The 27,617-nt window shown below is 41.1% G+C and overlaps 1 protein-coding gene across 14 annotated transcripts in view; it reads right to left on the reverse strand.

Annotated features, from left to right (window-relative positions):
- MICAL3 (microtubule associated monooxygenase, calponin and LIM domain containing 3) overlaps window positions 1–27,617 on the reverse strand; it is a 155,753-nt gene that overhangs the window by 106,027 nt on the left and 22,109 nt on the right. The gene's annotated exons all lie outside the window — the stretch shown is intronic.

Here is a 27,617-nt window from a genome sequence, read left to right on the forward strand (position 1 = left end):
GTGGACTCGGATAAAAGCTTTTAGATTCTCACCAGCTCTTTTCCCACTTCCAGCAGACAGGAAGCCAAGGCAAACATTACAGCTCATGTCTCTCTTCCCCTCCGCCAGGACAGATCTGCAGCAGTTTATGTGGGCACTCCTGCTTCCCAGCCAAGCATGGCATTTATTGCTTACATTTACAAATAGCACAGGAGACCCAGAAACCTTTACATACATCCCTAAACCGTTTGGTATTAGAAATAAAAGTTCCTGCAGAAGCCACAGCATAACGACAGGTTATACCACTCAGTGTATTTCTGACTTTATTAGGACAGCTGCCTTAGAAGACTCAGCACAAATGAGGATGTTTTTCTAAATAGCTGATGGACATTGACGTTGTCCACAGCAGTACTGCTCATTAAGCAGTACGGAATTAACTTCTTTCCTTACTTTTAATCTTAACTTCACTATCAAGTGTGCTTCAGGCTTGCACCTAAGGGGGACCACCATGCTTTGGTGCTTTAAGCCTGCACCTCCTGTTCCCAAGAATGCTATAAAGAGCCCCAACAAATCTCCTCTTACGTTGAAGGAGCAGTTTCAGTGCATCTGATAACGGGGATGAAATAAAATACCTACAGTCTAAATCCATACACCTCATTTACCAGCACAATACTTCAAGTATTCTGCTCATTTCCCCCATCCCTGACACTCTACCACCCAAAACCTCTACAGCAGCACTTCAGATGATGGACATAGCACTTCCTAAGAATAACCCCCAGAAACTACACAGCCTAAATGCAGCAGAGTGGCAATTTAAGCTGGTTGGTCCACAAACTAATACTGATAAACCCGGACGCAAGGACAGCCTGAGTCTCATTTCCTGCTCTTCCTTCTGTTGTGCTGTATTGAATCCTGTTGTATTTTCAAAAAAAGAACGAAGTGACACCGATTCTGCACTGCACAGAGAGATCTGTGAATTAAAATCCAGCCTTCTGTCACCACAGGAACTTAGTGCTTTGTGTTCAAGGCTGGCCAAGTCAGGAGACAGTCCTGCAAAAGCAGGTCAATTTGTGAAGCACAACCAGAGCAGCACGTTAATTTTGCCTACATCCCATCTCACACTGGCTGTTAAGTAAGTTATGCCCACAGGTCAAATACAGAGGCTTCAGTCACTGTAATTAGTCACTCCTCAAAACTCTGCATTCTTGATGTATACACCCAAAGCCCTCGGAACCTGTGAGCAACATGTCAGAGAGCATGGAAATTACAGGAGGGAAAGCAAGGGCAGGCAGGAATTATTTGCCACGTTTCCAGGGTATTTGTGTGCCTTGCTGGCCCTGCTGCAAGTCTGCAGCATCCTGCATGTTTTGTCTCGAGGCAGCTGATTGCTGACTCAGAAGCTCTGCAAATCCCTTGGCCAAAGCGCTGGGAAAGAAAGACAAAATCTGTGAAAAAATGCATGCAAAAGCAGCGTTCATGTTGCTATTTACAATAATAGCAAGGGGTTGTTACTGACTCATAGCTGAAAGTACGCTCAGAATCTCCGCTCCTGCGCAGGATAAAAGAATCCAATGAAGAACAGAAACAAAGGATGAATAATTCCGGGTGGTGCTTCCTTCCCCTTCACGTGCAGTCACCACAGGCACATGAATATTTTACCAAACACATACATGATAAAGAAAGTCCAATGCCTGCATAATTCACCCCAACTTGTATCAAATGGAAGAAATAGGAAAGGATTTTGCAAGTGACACACACTGCGATTTTGGTTACACAAATTCAACTTCCTGCAGTGCTGCAAATCCTATATCCCAAATACATACCTCCTGTACAGGAATCATCCTCCTGCATATTCAATCCGGATTTAGTTAAAAGTGTTCACTCAACTAATGTTTTGGGCCTGGAAAAGTAAAATATTTTGGTATGGGAATGTATTTTCCAGCATTCTCCTACATTTTTTTTCCAGCAGTAACTATTGACTTAATTCCATCTAAACTCACAGATTGTTCTTTCTGGCTCAAAACAGCATTTTGAGCAAATAAAACATTCGCCACTTCTGAGTGAGAGATCTTTTGAGCACAATGCCAGTATTTTCTTACATTTTGATTATTTCACAGCTAGGCAAACAGTGCAGATGCACCCTTGACAGACAAACCTCTGAGAGGCTAGTGATCAATAAACTACAGTACTGTATGAAATCTAAATGACTAATAGCTCCAAGAGCCCCAATTTCCATTGATTTCATCCTTTCCATCGTATTTCCAATTGCCCAGCAACATCCCATGCCCCTGTCTCCCCTTCATGGCCCCTTACCTTCTGCCTAAGACTCAGTAAATTACTCTGGAAACTCTGAGATTAGCGTAGTACTGCAGCCAGTACACACTTGCAACTTGGCTAGCAAAAGCCTAAGAACAGATTACTGTTAAGCTATGCTGCAGACAGTGGGGACACCTATTTTTGTCTCTCTCCCCTAGCCAGCCACCAGTTTTCTTGTAGGAAATGAATTACCTTCAAGACTTTTACTCCGTCAAATCTGGATGAAATGGTTCAGAAGTTATTAAGGATGAATTGAAAAGCAGATGGACAAATGACTGAATCCTGTAAGCCTCCCCTCTTTAGGAAACCACACTAACAAAAGTCTTTATTCCAGCAAATGAAGGAGCTCTGCTTTCTTTTCAGGATTTGATTTATTTATACTTTTGGCTAAAACGGAAGAAATGATCTTTGCTACAATATGCTGATCACATTGTAAGTGATCCCAGATAACAAGAAGTGAGGGCTTAAGTTGGCTGTAAGGGCTGGGGAACAGATGGCAAAAAAGAGGACAACTTTGACAAGAAAAGATAAAAAGCATTGGCAATTATTTTAGCTCCGTATCATGCAGACAAGAAATGGGAAAGCAGGAGGACAAAAGGGTGGAGCTGCCATTGTGTGCAGCTTCCCTTTTAGACCAGATGGAAAAAAGAAATGTCAGTACCACACACAGTCAAGTTTGAAGATGGTATTTAGACCTACTCTCATTCATAACATTAAACGCTCAAGCAAATACAGTGGACAATAAATGTTTGCTGTTTATGCACCTATCAAAACCTGGTTTGAGGAGCTTCTGCACACCACGCAGGGATGAATCATTTGGGTCTCCCATCTGTTTGCTTTCTAACTCCGCCAAGCTAGATCAAAAGTGGGAGAAAGAGGGATCAGATGTGAACTTGCTGCAAACACAAGAATCCGTTCCTCACAAGATGATCAAACTATATATACAAACAGGTCACAAATTGTCACAGAGAAAGCTCAATTCAGTAATAATTTGAAAAGAAATGCAAATTATATCAAAGAACATGGAAACAAACACAGAGGCATCTGCAGATATTTGGTTCCCAAATTCACATCAAGGTACTGAATAAAAATATGTAGATTGTTCATTCTTAATCCTTTCTTAAGTGCCATAAAATGTTTACTGAAACATTAGAACTACAAAATAAGACCTTTTATCTACATAAATTCAACAAATGTACTACTCTGCCGCTCTGTCATACACCACTCTTTGATCAAATCAGGGTCCCTACAGTGAGTGAACATCAGCATCCAAAAATGAGGCCAAAAAACAGATCAGATGTCTTCTTTTCTTCCTTTGATAAAAAATAATGCCCCAGAATGTTCTACTTGGGATTCTCCTTCTGGTATTTGAGGAAAAGCTGCTTATCTTAAGCACTGGAAGTTTTATGTATTTGACCATTTTAGACAGTTTCCTTGAATCATAAAGCAAAAACTCCACAGACAAAAAAAGAAGAAAGAAAAAGGCATGATACCATGGAATAGGAAGAGGTAACTACCCCCTTATTACATGGGAAAGGAATGATAGGCCGTCACACTGTATAACAAACTTCAAGAATGACTAGCTTAGAGTTCCTGAACATACCCATGACACAGCCACATACCAGGGAGACCCCTCATAGCACAAGTCTTCACATGGGGCCAACAGTAACCAGTGCAGTATTCCTTCTCACCTAGAACCAACTTGTTAACCGCATGCTTGAGAAGCTGAGGACATCCAAGGCATATCTTGGAACTCTCACCATTCTGTAAAGAACCACGTTGTTACCCATAAATAAAATTTATTTCCCAAAAGAAGAGTTAAGTACTTCTTCCTAGAATCAAAACTGTGAGGATAAACATTTTTGGAATGTGTTTATTAGGGCGTATTATATGGGCAACTTTCCCTTTAAAAGCCTTCCAAAACCCCAAGACATCAGACAGCAAAGGCTGCATTCGTTATCTGTATGGTGAAGTTCATGCATATCCTACAAAGTCTATTAAATTCTTCCTGGTACAGACGCTACCATGATAGCGCACTAAAGACATGCAGCTACACATCATCATCACTGTTTTATACGCCATATGGCAACAAGGTGCTCAGCGACAAGCCTACTGCTCTGAAAGGAAGGCAGCACTCACTTCCAAAACATTTCTTCACAACAATTACTTCTCGGTACTTTCTTACTGCTACAGCACAGTGCCAGCTTCTGCTTCCAACTCCTCCCAGATTTTACCATTGTAAATACCAGAGGATGCTAACCCTACCAAAGGACTCGCCCCATCTCACAGCTTGCCACGTCCTCCTTGCCTCAGAAACCTTAGGAACTAATCCTGCAAGAGCAACGCTTCCCTTTACAAGGCTCCCAAACCCCCAGATACTCGACAGCAAAGGCTTCATTTGTTACCTGCATGGTGAAATTCATGCATCTCTCACAAGCCCCAGGGAGAAAACAGGAACCCTTAAAACACAAATCCTCATGTTTCAGTACAGGGAGCCCTCAGTCTACAGACATGCCCATAAGACCATACCTCACACCTGTAGGAAGTCAGACCATTGGTATTTTCTGATGAGCCATACATACGTAACTTGTAAGTCAAGCATACAATCATTTTGCACTAGGTGAGGGAGATCTTAGTGCTGGGCTGAAACACCTGGAGGCTTCTTACTCCACCTCTTACTAGGTAAGGAGGTTGAATGCCATTCTCTCATTTGAACCGCCTTGAAGCTGATCCTGATGTTACCTTTCAACATGGAAAATCATCCTGAAGTTAGTTCTATCTAGTTTGCAAGCTGGACTTTACTCCTGGAGTTCTTCAAATGCTATCTGAGGACAGCTCCAATATAAAAAAAAAAAAAAAGCCCTGTAAGAAATGACTGGAATGACACTTTCACAATACTTTATGATTCCAAATTGACAAAAAAAAAACAAGTCAGTTGGCTTAGCACAGCCAGACAGAAAAGCTTTTGATATCATACAGGGTACAGATTTTCATCTTTCTAAGCCAACATGCTATGGCACAAGAAAAAAAGGTTTTCAGAAAAGCTGTACTGAACATTAGAGGAAAAAAAGCATTGTTCTGACCCAATTGGAAAGTTAAAGCAGAATGAAGACTGCAGGCTACGCACGCACTGTAGAGACCTCTGCAGCCCAGCAATACAACTCCTCTGAGATTTTCAGGTTCTGCCAGCACTCTGATCACCCCAAGCTATCGCATGGCATGATGGAACAAACAAAGCCCAGATTTTAAAAAACATAAGAGATCTCACAAAAGAAATTAACCATCTAATAAAACTCACTTTTTTTTTTTTTTTTTTTAATTATATGAATGAAGGTCAGACCTGTCTGAATCTTCTACCAAAACAGGCTGCAACAATCACAAAAGATAATGTAGGAAAAAAACAACGTGGACAAAAAGACAGATACATATGATCTGCAAGTAACAAGAGGGAAAAAATTACTGTCCTTTAAGGAGCTTATCAAATGTTTCTTACAAAATCTAGAAAGCAAAACAGCCTAACATCTAATGTAGTACGTGCCTGCACTACAGAAGCTCATGCCTCCAATTACACGCGCTTGTCTCCACCTCTGCGCTTCAGATCTTCCTTTCATCATCTAATTCTGCATATGCAGGCAGGTAAAGGTTACTCATCACAAGAAGCACGTGGTCCAATCTTGGCTGAACTTAACAAAGTCACCTTCATTTGGGTCACCAAGGGAGACATCTTAACATTCAGAAGCAAACTCGAAAATTTGTCATTTCTGTCAGCATTTATTCCAGTCAAAGCAGGTGGCTGCCTGGACTTCTAACTCCAGGGCTCCCTCCCCAGGGGTATGGTAAATACCAGACTCTCACAGTCCAAAGAGCAAATATTCCAGTTACAGATCTTAAAAATGTACATGGAAAAGCAAGTTTCGTGTGTGCTGCTTCCAACTTTCAGCTTTTATAGAAGTGGAAAAAAGGAAAGTGGTTTCTTGAAGGGGGAGAAAGGAGATATAAAACAGGATTAAAAGATTCCTAATTCCAAACTATACACATACTCAACTAGCTAAGGCATCGCAAATAAAGTATATTGCACAGGGCAGTTCAAATGGATATTTAATAGATCTATCTTGTGTTTCTGCAGAGGAATACTATACTGTATATAGAAAGCAGATCTACTTAAAATTTTTTGAGTTGTTTTTCTAAAGCAGACATTGCAAGACTATTTGGGGAGCCAAGAAACCTATATGAAGACATTTGAATAAAAAAGCCGTAAAAAATTCTCCAACCCACAAACCACTTCATTTAGAGGCTGCTGAACTTTATAAACAAAACAAACCTCAATGCTTATTCTATGAAAAACCCAGGAAGGGTTGGGACCATACTATAACCCGTGGGTGCAACCTTAGCCTTTATAATTGCTAGGTAAAGTATACACAGAAAGCTCAGAAAACACCCCAGGAATTGCACCTCAAACCCAGAGCTTGCCTCCTTTCACTGACTGAATAGATCCAAGAGCAACACCTCAAGGGCTCAGCTGCAGAACAGGACCAGACTTCACTCACTACTTGTTGCATGCCTTCGCTTGTCACTTAGCGTTGGTCTATCCAGCACTCTCTATCGCAGATACGTCCCTATCTTCCACTGCCCCCAGCACACACACTGCCAGCAAACCCAAGCTCCATCAGCCAAGCCAACTCCCTCAGGTTTCATTGCTGCCAAACAAAATCAGCCGCACGATATCTTGTACCCTACTTATTACCCCAGCTCAGGACATTCAGTTTTTCTCTTTCCTTAAAAGTTGTGCATGAAAATGCATGCTGTGTAGTCCCTCTACATATGTAAACCAGAAATGACAGTCAAGGAAAAGGAACTTGATCCAGAGAAGGTGAAGCAGGTTGCTTCTTGATACTCCACGGGCCACCACAAGTCTCTTTTGTCCTTGCATGTTAATTAGTCATTAGATTAGACTATAATATACTATTAAGCAATTTCACTTTATTTTGCAAAAGCAGAGTTACAAACCTCAGCAAGAGCAATACTGGTTGAACAGAGTCTGAATAGGATGCAAAACAGGATTTGAAGGAAAGTAGGAAGAGACTCAATGATTTTTAGCGGGTCCCTTCCAACTCATCTATACTATGATTCTATGAACTGCTCCACAGATTCACTGTGAAGCTAACACCTGTATTCATGATGGAACTCACTTGTGCATGGGGCTTCTAGGTAACAAAGAAGATACTGAATATCTTCAATGAACACAGTGATAAATCCCAACTCACAAGACCAAGGGAAGAAAAGAGAAACACACACACACAAATCCCATAGCTTTTATTTCAAAAATGAGATCCTTCCACCGAGCTCTCATTCACAGGTCTCACAAACATCTTCTATCACGTCTCCTGGGCTGAATTCCTGTAGATCAAAAAAAACACCTCTATCGTACCCTTTCGCCAAAGCATTTCCTTACTGTACTTAGAGCTTGGAGTTCTTGATTTGACAGTACCTTAAACTGAGTTTAAGACACTTTTCTTGACAAACCTAGTCATGTAAATCTTTTCTCTTCTAAAGGTAAGAACAGCCAACCCTTTGCACTCTGGCACATACCACCATCTCTAATCACAACAACAGTAAATATATTATTAATAAAAACTCCAATCCCTAGCAGCTAATAAACTTCACTGCGAGACTGTCAAGCAACAACTGATCAAATCAAATGCCCCATTACACTATCCTGGGTCTAACACATCTTTCATTTTCTTCATAGGTAACAGGAAAGCTTTTACCAGGAGACAGGAAAAGTTGTAAGCAAAAACTTAGTTGACATTTTGGCTGCTCTATCACAAACAGGCAGAATCAAGAAGTTACATTTTCTCACGCTACAAAACATACCAAAACTTCCACAGGTAATCCCGATTATAGGTGGAGTTCTGAGTATAGCAAAAACAAAACTCAGAGTGTTGAGCTTTCTGTTCTTGTCATAAGTTAGTTCCATTTGTACATACTGTTACATAGCTTAAAAATAGTAACCACGCAGTATGTTCCCCACTTGGCTGGACATTTGACTCTCAGTAAATGCTGAACCAGTTTCAATTGGCCAGATAACGATTCCCCTCAAGCCCCCAAACGCACAAGAGATGCCTCTCTCAGCAAACACAGTGCCAAGCTCAATGCCTAGAGCAAATGAAAATCTGTTAGGAAATCAGTTACAGAGGAAAGAGGTGGAGGCGGTTTTGTGATTTGCTCTCCTCTCCCTGAGGCTTTGGCAAGCACAGTTTCTGAAATAAGATGGCACTCATCATTTCCAGAGGCAAACATTACCAGTCTGCTCAAATACAGCTGCTCTGGTGGGGACATGAAAAGACTTGGTATGAATTAGTCAGAGATTTAATCCAATCTAAGTGTAAGGATGCCATTCAGCAGAATTTGTTCCTAGCAGTGAGCACACATAAAAGCTTCTCTTTGCCTTTCATCCTCAAGGACTTTCTATCTAGTCTTTTTAATTCCATCCTTCTTTGGATACAGGCCATTCCTCTGCAAGGGTATCTGGGGGTCTGAGGCAGATATCCTTAGCTGAACTTCCCAGCTACCCTGCAGAAACAGGTGAGGGCATGAGCATTCTTTTCACTTAATGCAGTTCTGAAAGATCCCATCAAGGGAGCTACAGTACCTTTTTGTGCAAGACATCTACACACATCACTTTATCAGCCCACCATTGCAGGTCACAGAGAACTATCTGCAGTTAAACAATTCCCCTCCAGTGCGCTCTGACAGCCCCTAGGCCCTGTGCTTTGCTGCTGTGCTCTCTGCAGGCTGGAATTCGTCTTACGGGGAATTCCAGGATCTTCACTGACAGACAATTCAATTCTGGACGTTGGGCTCAAACTGAAGAATTTCCATAATTCCTCATTTCGTAACATGAACCTCCATCTGGTATTTGAGCATCAGCCAGACCGGTCTTTTTTCAAAATGCTTTTAAATGCAGCAAGAAAGGGCACAAGAGACTGAAGCAACAGTGATGAATCTTTCAGTAAGGAACACCAAGAAGTTGCTGCCAACGTAGGTAATAACTTCAGAATCAGAAAGTATATATAATTTCAGAAAAAGACTGAAATTAAGAAATACTTCCTTCAGTGTTTTTTTTTTTTCCAGCTGCTGCCTTCAGGCTCAGTCTGCTGCTGACTGATAGCACAGCACAGCTCTGCAAACATGGGGAGACCAGCAGCTGTGGTAGAATGTCAGTGTGAAGCGGCTTCTTTCGTGGAAGCCTGCTCAGTGCTCCTATACAATCTTCCACATGGTTACTAAAAGGTCCATTCCAGATAGAGCAGCCTGAGGCTTTCAACATCCAGAAACCCCTCTCTCTACAGTTGCTCACCAGTAGTAAACAATTCAGTATTTGTATATTCACCATTAGTTACATTGATGTATACACCGCTATCAAGGGCAGTTTTTGTCCAATGTGAAGACTGAAGTAATGTAAAGAATTTATTCCTAATTAGATTAGAAGCCACCACTGCAATTTGAATCACAGAATCATTAGGGTTGGAAAGACCTTTAAGATCATTCAGTCCAACCACCAGCCCATCTCCACCATGCCCACTAATCATGTCCCTCAGTGTCACATCTGCACAGTGCTTGAGCACCTCCAGGGACAGTGACACCACCATCTGCCTGGACAGCCTGAGCCAGAGCACCACTGCTCTTTTGAAGAATAAATTTTCCCTAATGTCCAATCTGAACTTCTCCTAGTGCAACTTAGGGCCATTCCCTTTCCTATCACTATTATCTGACAGAAGAGGCAGACCCTCACCTCGCTACAACTCACTTTTAGGTTGTTGTAGAGAGCATTCGATAACATGACTATTTCTCGTATCTACTGCGAAGGAAGAAAGATGCCAGGGAAGCTCAACAGATTTAGGCAAATGGAAGGGTTCAGCATCTCAGCCAGGATCAAGGTCCTTGGGCAACACACCCCTTCACCAGACCAGTACAGTATGGGTGGTGTGATCTCAAGTCCAGTGGCCATCTGTCTCTGGGAAGGCTCATGCACCCTACCCCAAGCCACATGCTCTCACCCTTTTTTTTGCCCTCACACTGGTGATTCTCTGTCCTTGGAGTGACCCAGAGCACAAGGTAGGTCTGCAGAAAAAAAACTAAAATTGTTAGTTCTCCACTGCTTTTGGTCTCTAAACCAGCATACTGAAGGATCTCATTGGGAAGGAGAGGATGTGGTAGTTGTCATTGTAAAGAAAGAGAAACATCCCTTATATGCATGATATCCTTGATATTTATATGCTCCCCGTCTCCCGTATCCCTCCCTGTGTGTACAGCTGTTTCTGTCCTAGGCAGGACTGTGCAGCAATTGGGTTTGAGGTGGGAGGGTTTAGGTTTTTTGCTCTTTCTTTCTGCAAGGAGGTGCACGTAATGTTATGAAGGACTATCGCTGTAACGAGCATTTCGCCAGGTAGGTTGTCTAATAATATTGCATATTAGGATGAACATTGCATGGTTTTGCTCCTTTCCTGATATTTCATTAATTTTATTTGTACATTCTAGTTCTTTCCACAGAATACAGTTAAAAATGAAGTTAGTCCCAAAAGAAGGCCCATCACATCCACCGTTTGTTATAAAACATGAACACTGCCTATCCCCCCCACCCTAGCTCCTTCCTCTTCCAACTACAATTTGCTCCTTTTTGTTCCAGAGGAAGATGCTCTGATATGGTACAGCATTCAGGCTCAGCACCACTCCTTTTCCCAGCTGAATAGCATCAAGGATAAGCGGTCTTTCATGTATAGGGACTTCAGTTTTATGTTATGCAAGTGTGATGCATTCAGTGGAATACACAATGCTCCAATACAGGCTATTAATGTTTCACAGTGCACTTATTAGCAATGAGAGCAGAGCCGCATTCACCTCCGAATGAGCTTCTTGGAGGATTCAAGAAGACACGTGGGAAATCAGCTAACCTCGAGTCCTAACTACAGGAACAAGCGGGATGAAACACCGTCAGGGCCATCAAACACCCATCTGGACAAAGTGGAAAAGAAGCAAGTGTGATATTTGGCTGCAGCACACTCTCCAAAGGAAATGTGATGTTAATATCGCTGGTTAGGAGACTGATAAAAAGGCTCAACTGAAAGTGCACACAGTTCTTTCTCACAAAGAGGTACAGGAGGAGCATTCAGCTCATCAAACTAACAACAATGATATAGGCCAGATCTTTCAATTTTTCCCTGCTTCCCACCCCTTTTCTGTCAGGATAGTTAAAATGCGTGTAAGGTTTCAGGCTGCAACACAATGCTTGAAACCAAGGAGATGAGGTTCTAGAGCACTCTCCCATGAAAAAGGAGCAACACATCAGAAGACTCCATTTGTTAATAGCATGCAGGTTTCTGAGACTGGAAAGAAACACATCACAAACCACAACTCGATTTTAATGTACATACACAGATGTGACAGCATACGCACAATTAATGTCCCAACTCAGAATCAAATAATCTAAACCATGATCGCAAACATTACTGAAGGTTTATAATGCTGTGTAAAATTATCAGCTTTCAAGGCCTTCAGGTTCATGAAGACAGATCCTCCTCTGTAGAAGTAGCTGATCTTGTAGCCATTTCTGTAACTGTCTGTCCTCTAACTGACCTATGTGTTGTGTGGGGTGTGAAGGAAGGGGAGGGTAGTGATCCTCATGTATTTGAAACTTCATTTCCTTGCCAGGATGAAGAAATATTACATCTTCCCCTATTTTAAAAAAAAACAGCTTTAAAAGCTGAAGAACGGAATGGACTTAGGGAATTTTGCTTGTGTGTAGGGCTGAAAGAAACAATGTCATTAACAAAGTTACTGGGAAAGAGAGGAAATGGATTCATTAAAATTATTATTGTTATTATTATTATTAAGAAAAATGGTTTCAGTAGTTCACAAGGGTCCAGCAGCAATATACTAAAAACTGCTGGTACAATTATTCTGCATGTTGACTTTGGAAAATAAAATTTGAGTGTTGTTTTCCCCCAAAGGCACAGAGACACTATGCAAAGAAATGCTATAGGCCACTTATGCCACATCTGTGTTTGTTCCTGCAGCTAATAAAGGAATGTAAGATGACTACAAGCTAGACAAGTAAATTGAATTCACCACATTATATTAGGGAGTTTAAAGGATAAGTACTGCTCCATTGCTCCAAGCATGTACTACAGAGCCCAGGAGTCCAAAATCTCAAAAGAAAAGTTATTATTCAACACGTGTTTGACTTGCTTTTAAAAATACTTAAGATACACTAACAGTATAGATAATTCAGGACTGCTCCAACTCGGCCCTGAGCAAGCTTGATTTTTCCTTTTCCATGTATGCCACAGAGCGTTGACTTCATTTCCATTAGTCTCCTGGTTACCCCAGTGGATGTAACAAAAATGTAGCCACTAAGTAGATCAGTAGGATCTTAAATTTACCAGAAAGATCAGTGTTTGTGTGTCTATAAATCCAGTCCAGAGGTGATGGCACATTTATAAGCACTTAGAAATTATAGATTGAGATGTGCTAATATCTTAGAGAAACAGAACAAAAAAGCAGCAAGCTTACAGCACCTAGCTGTAAGAAACATGGAACTGAACTGCGTCCCCGACAAGCAAAATACAGTAGTGGTCACTGAATGGAAAAGGAGGTCCCTTCTGTAGTTTGAGTCCCCACTTGTTAATAGTACTTCTGGGTGCCCCTCTGTCCATTATACTCACTGTCCTTGGAGAAAGCATGCTGCTAGCACCAAGTATGGAGCTTGCCTTTATAAAGATTATGCCATGTAACCCTAAGGTTATTCAACATTTAGTATTTCAGTAACTCACAAGACACACTGTAGAGAATGCTAGTGGCTTCTGTTGTATTTGACCCAGAACACCCCATGTTTGCATGTCAGGCATTAGACTCCCATGTAGCTCCAGTCTGGACGACATGGCAATTTGCTTGCAGGACAGAGCCATTTAATAATTACACCACATTTCATTAACATTATATAAAGTAAATTAAGAGCAGAGTGAGGCCTAATCAAAATGGCCAAGATAGGTACCTTGCTATTCAATGCTGCTCTCCCAAGAAGAATTCAAAGCAGCCAGAGAGAAGCTGACTGTACTACGCAACAGTTACTTGCTGCAAGGTAGACATGGATGGAAACATCTGCAAACAAACTCAATCCATACTTTAAGTGTTTTGTCTGTTTTTTCCATCCCACCTAATCACTAAAAAAATCACATACCAACCTGCACCCATAATGACTACAATCCCATCACGGGTCAGTCCAACAAATTCTAGGTTAAATAAATCTCCCCAGACTCAGCAAGCCTTGAGAATAGATGACAGCAACAAGTAAACAAAACCCATCCCTCTTTCACATAAAAAAATAAATCAATAAGATGCTATCTGGCTGGAGCATCCAGGCAGGATGGATCATTCTCAAAACTCTCCTACAGACAGGATTTAGCAAGTAAACTTTCAGCATGCTCTTTTGGCTTCTTCCACTGAATGTAAGTTGAAATCCACTCATGGAAAAACAGCACACGGGCATGAAAATTCTTCTGTTCCAATTAGGCTACACTCAACAAGAGTCAGTACTCAGAGTTGACCCTGGCAGTATGTGACTGGAGGCCTGCCACGCCAATAGCTTCTCCAGTACATTTGGCTGCAGAAGAAATAAGAATATTTTGGAAAGGGGAAGTATTCATGTTTCCTTTCTCTTCTACATTAAGTATGTTGTTTTGGATGTTGATTAAGGCAGCGCACCAATCCGCCCTGTTTAAAACTCTTATTTAAGAAGTGGGTCAAATTAAAAATTTGGGAGCCTAATAGCCACAGAATAGTAGAGGTCGGAAAGAGTCTGTGGAAATTGCTTGGTGCAATCCCACTGCTCAAAGCAGTCAGCTGAAGCAGGTTACTGAGGGCTGCACTCAGCCAGGTTTTGAATATCTCCAAGGATGGAGTCATGGGGAACACTTTAAACCTAATGTAATATCCCTTACAGACAGATCTGCATATTTAACCTCCAGGCAGATTATTTTTTATGTAACAGGAAAGCAATTGTAGCGAAGAAATGCTCAAGTCTCGGCAGATATCACCCTAAAAGGTAAAGCCAAGAGAGCGAAAAGCAGCAAGTCATTTTTTCCCCTATATTCACGAAACTCATAAACTCCTCAGATTTCCTTCTCGCCTTGAAACAAAGTGTAATGTTCATTCCCAGGCCTCATGGAACATTAAACAAGAGAGCTTAACCTACGAAGATAACACAGAACTATTGTCTAGTTTTTGGGATTTGTAGCTGTGAATTTCATCTCACACACTTCTTTCTAAACAAAGGTAAAACTAAGCCTGCAGGCTCAACTAAGCTACCCTCTCCTCAAATAGAGTTCTTGCTGGTCAAGTTTGGAGACATCTGAATTGGCAGCATACAAACTCTAGCAAAATCAGAAAAATAACACTGTCAAGACTACTGAGTCTATCATGTTGCTCCAGATGTTGACATAGGACATGGAGCTTCTTAAGGACTGCAGTATGAAAGAGACACCTAATGACATCAAAATGGTATTTTTAAACCACTGGTTGTAAATAAACATTTCCAAGAGCAGAGTAGAATTCCTGGCAGTGGGGCTATAGGGAATAGCTGTTCAATTGGCAACCAAACCACAAGGTTTTAAATAGAGAGTTCAAAGGCAGAGATTATTCCCTTATCCTCTGCTGTCAGTGCAACAAAGCTGTGAGGAAATGTAATACTGATATACAGTTGGGAAGCAAAAATGTTTACCTTTAAAGTTAATTTCTTTTAAGTTTGTCTTCACAAAGCCATATCTTGGATTACTTGTAATGTGCAAAGACACAGGAGACGTGTACAATACAGTCAAAGACCTATCATCCCATTTTAGTGCAATCAGGCTTTGGCTCTTGCAGGGTTGTCATTTTAGTTTTGCTATATGACAAATGCATTCATTTTAATGAGGTTCACCTTCAGATGAGAATCTGTTGTGAGGTTCTGGTGGCAGATTAACTGTTACTTACAAATACTTGGAAAATCAAGCTATTTTGCTGGAGAAAAAAAAAACAGGATCAATCACAAGGGAAGGCAGGTTTAGAAAACAGCAGATTTGTCTCTACAAACAGTTCATTTAGAAGAAAGCCTGATGTCCTGATAATCTATTACACACATGCATGCTGAACGAATGAAATTACCAGGTCAGCCCTCATATGTCCTTGGTCCTTCTTCCTTTCCTTGTTCCCCTGTAGGAGGGTCTGGCAACAAGATTTCAGAAGATTACTAGGTCAAAGTTGGAAGTGCATTTCAGCCAGCAGTCTAAAAGTGAAGTTAATCACCTCAGTACCATTAAGGACTGAGACAGACTGCTTACACTAACTAGCCAATAATTAATCACATGCCATGTAAACACCACCTCTGAGTACACGGGTGAACGAGTCCCCAGCAATTGTTATTTGAGGCAACAGATGCTGGGTGATACTCAGAGAATCTACTGCTCTGCACTGCTCCACACAGCACTGTTTCAGCTTTCAACTAGACAAGACTACTACAAACCCTGAGCAAGAGAAAGCTTTCCTAACTTCATCAGTCTCCCTTCTCACTGCATGCAGTCCAGGTAGCAGTGTAGACAGTGCTGCCACATTACCACCACCCAGGCTGTTTCTTAAATTTATGAACTTATGCCAAAACTTAGAATAAAATATCCCAAGCAGAGATTTCAGCCAAATTTTCAACCAAACCCTGAGTTACAGAACAAGAATTCAAGTTTTTAGGCTAACGAGGCCAGTTGCTGCTTGTGCAAGTGTTCACTGAGCTTCTCCTGCATGTGACATATCTATGGCCGCCCTCCTGTTTGGATAAAAAAGGAAGCCAGTCTGATCACAGGGAAGTGATTTTAAAAAACAAGGCTGGTTTGGTTCTCATTTAAAGAGACATTCTGCAGTTATCAAATAATTCATCTCCTTTGGTCAAGATTTGATTTGAGGGTTTTTTGTTGTTGTTGTTGTTTTTTTAAGTGACTTGTTTCCTCAACAAGTAAATAAAAAACACACCTCAAAGAGATGTGGAAACTCTTGAACACTTTCCTACTCCTGCAGGAAGTTCATCCCCATACAACTCTTCAAGTTCCATTTCAACCCCTGGCCATTAAGACTGAAAAGGGCACAGAACTTTTTAGATTCCTCACCATTGTTAAGTTTAAACAAATTAAGACTTCAATGTTGAGTTCTCAATTTCACTGTTTAATGAGACAAAAGTAGACTGACTTTAGGAGTACAGATTTGTTTATAGCCTTCATTAAAAACTCCAAAAATCTTATCCAAGATGTTAAACGCACGATGGCATTTATAGTTAAGATATTAAACTACACGGTTTATATAGTGTGTTTATATAGTTTAATGTGGCATTTTGGTACAATGCTCAGTTTCGAGATAAGGTAATCAACAGGGTTTTCACAGATTCAAGGCTTAAATCAACTCCCAACAGAATGGCAGGAAAAGCTGTAGCTTTTCTTCTTCTTTCTTCCTTCCTTTGCTTTTAGAAAGGAGAGGGATTCCTTTCAGTACCATCTCTCCAATTCAGATTGCCAAGAACAGTTACAGAGAACAGTTTCTAGGGTTGAGACAGAAGAAGACTTCCAAAATCAGCTGCAAAATTTGTAAGGTTAAGGACACCTCTTAGACTTTTTCAGTCACCAATAGCAGCAGTAGGATGGCACTAGAGATTCCTAAGGTAAAAAAAAATAAAAAAGGTTATCCATCACCAGCAAGTGAGCTGCTCTGAACTCTGTAAATGTACCTCAAAAGGAATCCATTGTTACACTTTTCCTATGTTTATAGTATGACGAGAACAGAATAAGGAATACAACCTATTAAGAATTCTTTAATGTCTTGATATGTTTTCATTCTGCATTTCAAAACTCGTTTGAAACACTAAAGTGCACATTTCTTAAAATTGGACATTTGAAACACAACCTCAGTCAAACATGATAAAGAAAATTCAGTACCTGCACCCAAAACAGAAGTACTAACAGACATTTCTGCCTTCAGAAAGGCCAAACATGCTTGCTCACCAAAACCAGTTCCTCATTTTCACATCTTTCTCCTCTAGTCCTGTGGTTTCATTGGGTTTACTCATATCACTCAGTAACATTATGTACTTAATGATACTGCAGAAAGGAACACCACCACTTCTGCGGTTGTAAATTTAGCCACATCCCCTTCCTGTTAAGGCACAATTCAAGGCAATAACTAATAGTACATGCATCCACGATCTCCAGCTGCCAGAATTCATGCGTAAGCCAATTTAGAACCAAGCCACCACAGAAAGAGATTCATTTTACTCCCCTCATTTTGGCTCTAAGAATGAGTTAAACTTGAAGACCTCACCAGCACTACTGTCCCCTAACCTAAGAAACAAGACAAGCCTGTTCAGTAAGATATGATCGAACTCCCCACAGGCTGTGCAATTACCATAACAGAAACAGAAGAGAAAAAGAAACACAAAGTTTGTGACAGACCCACCCCTAAGGCAACAGGGTGATATTCAGCAGTTTTAGGCAAATCAAGAAAACACTCTGTGGATATTCCTACGCTTAGGGAAGGGGCTGCAAGAACAATAGCCTCCCTGGTTTTGCAAAGTCACTGAAAATTGCTGGGTTTTTTTAAAATCAGTGTCTTGACAGAAGAAAAAAAAATTTTTTTTTAATATCAATATTTTTAGGAAAAAATCCTTGTAGCTCCCATTCCCTCAATATGTTATGTCCAGGAAAAAATAAAAACCATTTGTTCGTCTGTTTCAGTTGCAGTGCTACCAGGTTTAACTAGAAGCAGCACAAGCAAAGCCGGGAACCCCTGGTCTGCTTACTAACAAAGAAAGAATACAAATCATTCCTCTGCATCTTCCCACTGAGTTCAGACACTCTGGATACTTTAAGGAAATGCCTCTTGAGAAATTCAGACGTTTCACCTTGCTTACCTCTTTAAGAAAGGTTCCAATTGCTCTTTTATTACCACCATGTTCTATTTCAGTATCTAAAACCTCCAGTTTTACCTCCTTTTTTGTTGTGCATATGGCAGCTGCACACTAAGCAGAACTTCATTCCAGAATCTTCATTTGACTTTTAATGACTACAACTAACTGGCTCCCAGAAAACCTGGAGGAACAGCAATTCAGGCAATCCAGAGGGCTCTTTTGGGAACTGTGACAAAGCAGTAAAGAAAAGCTCACACCCCCACCAGAAATGCTGTGGAACAAACTGAATGTTTGCTCTCATATCAACCTGGCACACTCTCAAGGGAAGTTGTGGAAGTCTGTTGTTCAAAGCATTTAAAATTAAGACTATTTAAAGAAATAACAGCAGAAACAAAGCAGAGCTGTCTAGATTATATTTCCCATCATTTTGAAAGAAAATTAGACAAACACCCACCCATAGCTTTCTTTTTGTGTAAGGGCGATAAATTTGTGAGACATAAAACATCCCAGTGTGAGATGTTTAAGGGCTTACACACAGAAAGTCTGCATTTCAATGTTGTCCGCACTATCCATTAATATTTTCAGGGCTCAAGGGTGCCTGGCAATAGATGAGTTCAAAAGTCAGCACAAATATATGAGATTTTTCTTACCTGAGCGTCCCAAGTCATTCTCCCTTCAAGCCCTCACAGGCAGTTATAGAGCTGTCAACCAGACAGGACAACCTTATTGCTCCTATTTCTTTGGGAATCTCAATTCAGGAAATACCCAGTATCTGTACCAACTGATGGGCGTATTTTCACACAAGATTTTCAGAAAAGGTAGAGTGAAGCATGGGAGAAAAGAGCAAGCATACAGAGGAGACCACTTTCACAGCCCATCTATGGTGGCATATATTATATTGTGTATTTAAAGTTACTGAAGGAAAAAAATGGCTTTATCCAGGTTATGAGCAGTTATTTGTTTCCTGACTAAGTCACTTATTGTGAGAGCTTGTGTTGTCACTCTCTGTGACGGAAAGAAGAACGTCTACTAGCTACTAAAATAACAGCTTTCTGAACTTAAAAAACAAAAACACCACCACAACCAAAACTGCATACTGTCAGACAAAGTAAATTAGAGGCTTACACCTACCACGTATTTAAAGCCAGAAGACACCCAAATCAAAGCTGTGTCATACCACCCATTATGATCCAGTGTAATTGCATTAGTACAACAAACAGTTCTACCTCTGCCAACACTGCCATCCCTCAAAACCAGGAACCACAAGTCAGTATAATCTTGGCAACAAACAACTCTTGTTCTCATGCAAATGCCACAAGTTTACCAGTCATGGCTTTTTTACTTATTTAAAGTCTTCCTTGGGCAGCCAAAAGCATGCCAGAGCTGGATGTGAAAACAGCCACTTCAACCATATCTGCAACTAAATCCCAGGACACATCTGACCTAAAATCTGAGACATGGCCACAGACAGTACTCAAACATAACCACTGACTTTTGTACTTCCTTTTCCCTCCACATCCCTGCCAGTTTTTCTACATTCACATGCCTTTACTTCACACGACACAGGTTTCAGAACAGTCTTTCAACAATTCCTGGACATTCAGGCCCCACTTTGAAGTCTCCCAGGAGATTCCCCAGGCATCAACCAGGCAAAACCCACACATTCCTACTGGGAATGCATTCGCCCTCCACAGTGGACTGATTTGTCTGTAACGAACAAAACTGACTTGATTCAATGAGACTAGTATAAGCAAAAGGTTACTGTAGCTGTTAAGGTTTTCAGCGTAATCATTTACGTTCAATGCTACTCATACAGCATACAAGAAAAGAACAAATTAGAGATTTAACTTCACTGGTTAACTCTAGATGTCATGCCTGATCTTTCGGACAGAAAAGACTTGAGAAATTAAAAATAGCCAATGCTAAAAAGCCATTCCTACTCACAGACTGAAAATACAACAATCACAGAACAGTTTTCAATAAAGCTTGTAGCTTTGTTTAAAAACACATGCATTAAATAAAATACAAAAGAAGTTCCCGGTTCAAGTATTTTTTTTCCTTTTCTTATCCTTACAGTGACTTAGCTTTAAGACCTCTACACAATTTTTGAATTGAGAGTAAGGTTGAAGCATTTACTCACCATTTATATCAACACTTAGAAGAACAGGTACAGGACTAGTATATTGGAAGCATTTATAGCATCTTGCCATGGTGAGCTTCGACCAATGCTCAATTCTAATTAATATAACTTTCGGAAGATTGAGCTTAAGGCCCATTTTCAGTATGAACATCTGGTTATCTGACAAATCACAGAATCCTTAGAGTTGGAAGGGACCTCTGAAGACCATCTAGACCAACTCCCCTGCAATGAACAAGGACACCATAGCTAGGTCAGATTGCTCAGGGCCTGATCCAGCCTTACCCTGAAAGTCTCCAGGGATGGGGCATCAGCCACATCACTAGGTAACCTGTTCCAGTGCCTCACCGCTCTCACTGGAAATGATTTTTTCCTTATATCTAACCTAAATCTACCCTCCTTGAGCTTGAAACCATTTCTCCCTGTTCTATCACCACAGACCCTGCTAAATAGTCTGCCCTGCTCTTTCCTCTCATTCCCCATTAGATACCAAAAGCCCGCTACCAGGTCACCTAACAGCCCTCTCTTCTCCAGGCCATCAGCTCCATCTCTCTCAGCCTGTCCTCACAGGAGAGGTATTCCATCCCTGGGATCATTTTGTGGCCCTTCTTTTGAGACGCTCCAACAGGTCTGTCTCTCTCCTGTACTGAGGACTCCCTATCTGGATGCAGTACTCCAGGTGAGGCCTCACCAGCACAGAGTAGAGGAGCAGGATCACCTTCCTGACCTGCTCACCACATTTCTTTTGATGTAGTCCAGGATACAGTTGGCATTCTGGGCTGCAAGGGCACACTGCTGGCTCATGTCCAGCATGCCATCCACCACTACCATGAGGTCTTTTTCAGCAAGGCTGCGCTCAATCTGTTCATCCCCCAGTTTGTATTGGCAATGGGGATTGCCTCGACCCAGGTGCAAGACATCAGAAGCTTACATACTTCATTCACAGATAATTTCTCTTAACAGAAGAGGTTTTTTTTTTTAGCTGATACAGCCCTGAAAGGTCAAAAATCCTATTTGCATAGATTATTTTTATACACTTTTAAAACTTATCTGATGTATCATCTTCAGCCAGCAAGTTGCTCAAAGTACAGAGCCTCAGAGCGTGCCTACTCTCCTGGAGTATGTTATGTTGAGGAAAATGAAAGACAGAATAACACAAATGGTTTACATGAGGTGAAGTTGTACCACAAAACAGCTAAAGATAGCACAATGATTATATGTTTGCAAGGAAGCAGCAAATTAAGCCTTCCTAAGCAGACAGAAAACAACTACTGCTTGAACAACGACAATTTTCTACAATAGTCTTTCCTATTTATTTCCAAAGCCAAAATATATGATCTTCAATATCCTTTAAAGGGTTATGAGTCAGCTACAAATCCAGGTCAGACTTTTTTTTTCTTCAAATCAGCAGGGATTTTTACATGGCATGACTGAATCTAAGTAACATGCTTAACAAGTGCACCCAAGATCCAGAAATGAGAAGTTTTAGAGAAACAGGAAGACAAATTCAGCTGGAAACAAGCCTCCTGCCAAGAAAGCACATTCTGTCCTCACTATAAAAATCTATTTACTCATCTTCAAAGCAGCAAGATGAGGGCATACTCACAAGAAGTACTAGACCAGATAAAGCAACAACTACATGGAGTTAGTGTCATACAGTTAGCATTCAGACACAAATGTCTATACCCAGTCCTAGTTTAAACCGTACTTTTTGCCAGCTTGCCACCATTTTATAGTAGAGCTCCTGTAGCCTCCACAAAGTCTATACTATGAGGAACTCTATTTGCAACACAAAACTTGTTTGTTCCCTACCACTCCAGCATCCTCATCAGATGATGATGCTGTCACTTAAGTGGTACAATAAAGCAGGCTGCACCAGCATTTTTGCTCCCATACTTCATTGTTTCTCCAGACTGATAGCACACATCCTGCTGGCTACTCTCCCTCCTTCCAGTCTTGCACTCCAGGGAAATCGATGTATTTGAATTATGCACACTTACATCACCACCTACGAATCAAAACAGGACAGAGGTCACGCATTAAGCTACGCACCCTTTGGAAGGTAATGAAAGAAGTGCAAGTATAAAGCAGAAATCTATCAACTCCGATTTTAAAGGGCAAGGGTAGATCAAGGGAAACAACATACAAGCGTAATACAAGTGAGCTGTTGGATTCTTCGCTGAAGCTGTTAGAGCACGCATGTAGTTCAGCATAAAGTGAATGTTATCAATTATTTTTTTTCTCCCTGTCTTACACAGTCACGGGTGAGGTCAGACAGAACCCTGCTGATGTGGCAGTTGTTCTCTCCCTAGAGCAGATGATTTCAACCCAGGAGTGTATGTTTCAGCCTATACACTTATTTCAGTCAAAGAAAATATCCCAAACCATCATGAACTCAAAAAAAGGATTTCTAACCACAGTGTGGCAAGATTGGGGTGGAGAAGGAGAGGAGGAAAAACAAAGTTGTTTTAAGACCTATTCCAAGTTCACATCTCCAGCCAGAAACAGCTTTTAGTACCACTATTCTCAGTAATAAACTTCAGGGCCAGTTACTTCCATTTGTTTTCATCCCTACGGAATAACTAAATTTGTACGAACGGAGCTGTCTAGCTAGGTTCAGAGCGTGCATGGGGGGGGTAAGTGGGAAAAGGGATGAGTGGGGTAGAGAAGGCAGCTTACAAAAAGAAAATTACAGTGCAAACACTGTTAGTGTGGTACAGCATTTGTAATCACCTCAACTGCTCAAGCAAATTGTTGAATTAAATCTCAAACAATGCAAACAGGTGAAGAGAAGCATGGTACCATCACATCCTTTGCTCCACAGCAGGCAGAAGGGCAATGACATTCCATGCAAAGTTCATAGGAGGGCAATGGAGGAAGTCTTCATTCCTTCCCAGGAGTTAATTACAGTGAAAGAAAGTCAGCCTCAGTTTCACCACAACAAAAAAAAACCAACTCAAGACCAATCTAAGAGAGACTCTGAAAAATCAGCTGGAACTGAAGAAAGTGGTCTGAAAGTCAAACGGAATTCAAGGACTGCCCATCCTGGCCACGAAAGCCCAGCTCTAACGGTGCCTTGCTTACCCAGCAGCATTATTATTACGGGTTTCTATTTTTATCTGGACAGTAAAATGTAGACGAATACAGTTACAAGCTTCTCACTGCTTTACCGACTAGTTTTGAAGTCGGGAAGGAATGCATAAACACCCCATTTATCAGCTGTACAAGCCTGACTGCTCAGTGCCTGTTACTCCCCGTGTGCCTACTCCGTTTCTTTGGATTATCATTGACACCTGCTTAATTCTTTGACTCCAAGATTATTTGCAAGTACCATTTATGGTAGTTTTGCAGAAACTCATGCCCGAAGAGCCTGACAGATTGCCAGCTCACTTCATTAAAAAACCTCCCGTGGTAACAGCTTTCTTCCACTGCTGACTAGGGCTGTGTTTGAACTGGTGACCCTAAGCTGAAGTGCTCCACATGTCAACAATCAGCTGTGCCAAGGCAGCCTGTAACCTGTGAAGATGGGGAATTCTTAACACAGAGGCTTCTCTAACCATGGCAGCTGTTATTCCCCTAGAAAAACAGAAGAGCTAATAAATATGTTTTTACGGTAATCCGTAGACATCTAGAAGGTGCCAAACCCTGGTCTTCAAGCAGCTTGTTAGGAGAAGGCACAGTAAGTGCAAGGCGGGGGGTGGAATAATTCCATGCCAGGCAGACAGCACAATTCTGTTTGGGTCGAGTAAATCCTGAAACAAACTATAAAACCTCTTCTAGTAGTCCTACAGCAGATCACCTGCCAATCAGTAACAAAAAAAAGGACCAAAAAGACCACAAACAGACCGCTCGCCATTCTAGTTAGCACCCTGACATGCAAAGGAACTGACAATAGAACAGCAGACAGGCTCCACCCTTGCTACAGCAGTGCAGCCTGCCAGCAAGTGATTTATCAAGGCTCCACAGCCTTGCAAACTGGAAAGCATTCTTCAGGCTCCTGCCAGCCGTCTCAACTCAGGTTAATAATATAACACTAGTTACAAAGCCTGTGACAAGCTTCACTGAAAATGTGATTAGAAGGTGCCACTCAAACACATCACCTCAATACTTCTCTTAGATCTAAGGAAGCTGAGCATTAGACCACTGGCACTAACTACTTTCATTAGCTTTTTTTCCTTCCTAGAAGCACCTTTGTGATTTCTCTTTCACCATTCTCAAGCAGAGGTGGAGCTGCCTCACCAACTTCTGAAGGTGGAGAGCAACACTAAGGACAATTTACAAAGAACCAAATCCAAAGGATTCTGCCAGCAGAACACCAAAGAGCACCCAAGCATCAGGCAGTTTTGTGTGCCCTGCTGCTTCGCAGGCTGAGCTTTTAGCCTGGTCACATGCTGAGCCCTACAAATGCAGGTGGTAAAGGCAGTCCCAATCCCAAGTACCCCAAACACAATAAGCCCTGCATCCAGGCCAGCAACCACAGAGGTTACCACATCATACAAAAGCTCTCTCTTATGTCAGTGAACCTGAGAGATGCACACAGGTGCAAAGCTTTGAGTGTTACAAAGGCATTAGAGCTGCACTTAGCTTCCTCACTTTTCTGTATTACAGCCAGTAAAATGAATCACGGTGCATGAGCACCTGTTTGACTGCTCAGAGAGGCCTTTCCTAGCAGTGCTCCCACACGCACTTCCTCTCCCGAAACTGTGCTGCAAGCCTTGAATTAACACTCTCCAGAGTTGATGTGCTACTAACCTTGACAGAACAAAACGAGGCAAATGAACAAGCCTTTCAAGTCTAATTTCAGATGCTGTTTAGACGCTGAAAACCAAACTGTTTGATCAGTGTACAGAACCGAGAAGAAAACTGGCTTAATCCTAAAAATATTCTAAATAGAGAAGGAAAATACTTGCAGTATAAGTAGTTCTGGTTCAATACTGCTGCCTCAAGGGCCTAAAGATTAGTAGGTCAGGAGTACGTCTGAATTTGAAGCACCTTACCTGCCCTTTTGTGCAATACTTCACAAACAGGCCTACAGGATCAGAGAAGAAACTATGAGTATTTCTGCTTTTTAAAAGACGGTTTTTGTATTGAAATATATAACAAACTGTAGCTGAAGTCATATTTTCAAACATTCCACATTCAGTCAAAATTTCTTGTTTATGAACTACTACATGAATCACAGTTAAAAAAAAAAAAAGCCTGTCACTCTCCTGCAAAACACTGTCCTTGAAATCTCACATAAGCAGTAAGCATTTTTAGACTAAGTGAAGGTTATGAGAAGAGCAATGTCATTTGCAAATGAGCTCTTTGGAGCAGGAAACATCTGAATTTGAGTTCACTGCTGTTCGAAACAACTTACCTAGCACTTAGCATGAAAGCTTTACACAATCTGTTTAATCAAAGGTATATTTTACGTATAAGAAGGTGCTGGTTTCTAGAAACAAAATACATCTGCCACAACTAAGCAACAAACATAGGCACTGAATAAGGCTCCAGAATAAAAAGAATGACAGAAGAAAAAGCTTTCCCCCCTATTGGGCACATTTTGGACACTGAGAAGAAATGAAATGGAGGATTGTAAGGAAGGAAGTGAGAGGGAATAGAAGGAAGGATGGCTGCTTTTCAAGGATAGATACAACTACAGTTTCAGTTCATGAGATGCAACAATACAGACCATATGAGCTCCTGGTTTGTGTGTTTATATATGAATACACACACATCCCTTGCTCACTATGGACAAGTGTGGCAGGAGGACTGGGGATTCCAATGATTACAGCCCCACTTCCTGTTCAAGATGCCAGCGGTTTTCTTCCCACTGATGTCAGTGCAGCTCCAGAGCAGCCAGTATCCTGAATCATCAGCTCTTGATATATAACTCAATAGGTAAGACTCAAAAGTAAGGATGACTACCGGCACTGTTGTGTTACGGGCAATCTGGGATTCAACAAGTAAATATTCCTCTCCAGCTTCCAAATTAAATTTCAGCAGGAGTCAAGTCTGCATACCCCACATTGTTACACCAGCATGGAAGAACAGATCAGTACGGGAGCCTCCTGGAAATGTCCCATCAAAAACCTCCCTGTAAAGCTCCTATCTCTGGGCTTGTTCCCTCTGTCAAAAGTCATTCCACGGAAATATTTTCATTTCACTGAAACATTTGGGAGGGGAGGGGGATGTTTGGAGGCGCTGTTAGTATCATGAATATTTGGGGAAAGGCAAAATTCCCCTTCCCCCGTGCACACCCTTTTCTCAGATTACAAAGTGTTCTGTAATTACTGTGGATACTTCATATTCAGAATCAGGTATATATTTCTTCAAAGTTCCAGATTTTACTTATCATTCTGAACTTTGTTACGATTGTTCCTCAGACATACTCCTTACCCTGCTTGGAGAGCTGAACACTGAACACAGCAGCAGTTCCAAGGCTCAACATTTTGCAAGATCACACAGTTAATGCTTTATCATAAACTACATCCCTCATACAGCTTTTATGCAAGTTAAAACAAAGTGTGCTTTTAAATAATTTAAGAATAAAACAAATTTAAGAATATTTATTTAAGAATAAAACAAAAATATTTGATGGTATGCCTCGAGAAAGGAATAGTACTGGCAAGAAGTTTGCAGCCATTATTCACAGGAGATGAACCCAGCTTTTTCCAGAATGTGATCAGAATGTGGCACATTGTAATAGCTGCAGACTCAAAACTCAAGCTACTGCTAATGATTTTGTACATTAGCAGAAAAGTTACTTACTAAATCTTCTACTTAAGTCTAGCATCCAGCTAACTGATCTAGCCCAGAGTACATTTGGTGTACCTGCATCATTGGTATAGAACGAAACTGTGTTCAAGTCAAAGCATACAATGAATTATCGTATACCAGCAGTGGCTGCCAAGCTCCACAGGACCCAAAGAATACTGATAGATATTACACTGTAAATAGCATTACCACATTGCCTGTTTTTACATGCTTAAAAGCCAATATTTTAACATACAATTTTTGAGCATACTTGGCCAAAAAAATCTGGGGGCTAACATCAAAATGAGGCCTCTGGAATCATTTCAGATATCATTAAAAAATAGCCTACGCTCAACTTGCAACCAGTACTAGGGATAGAAAACGGCCTCTACAGCCTCCCCTACAATAATGCACACTTTCCACAGAGTAGCAGAATGTTAAGGAAGATGTATTTATTTATTCAAACTAAGT

Source organism: Meleagris gallopavo, chromosome 1, assembly GCF_905368555.1.
Source record: "Meleagris gallopavo chromosome 1, MGAL_WU_HG_1.1, whole genome shotgun sequence".
NCBI classification, from domain to species: Eukaryota; Metazoa; Chordata; class Aves; order Galliformes; family Phasianidae; genus Meleagris; species Meleagris gallopavo.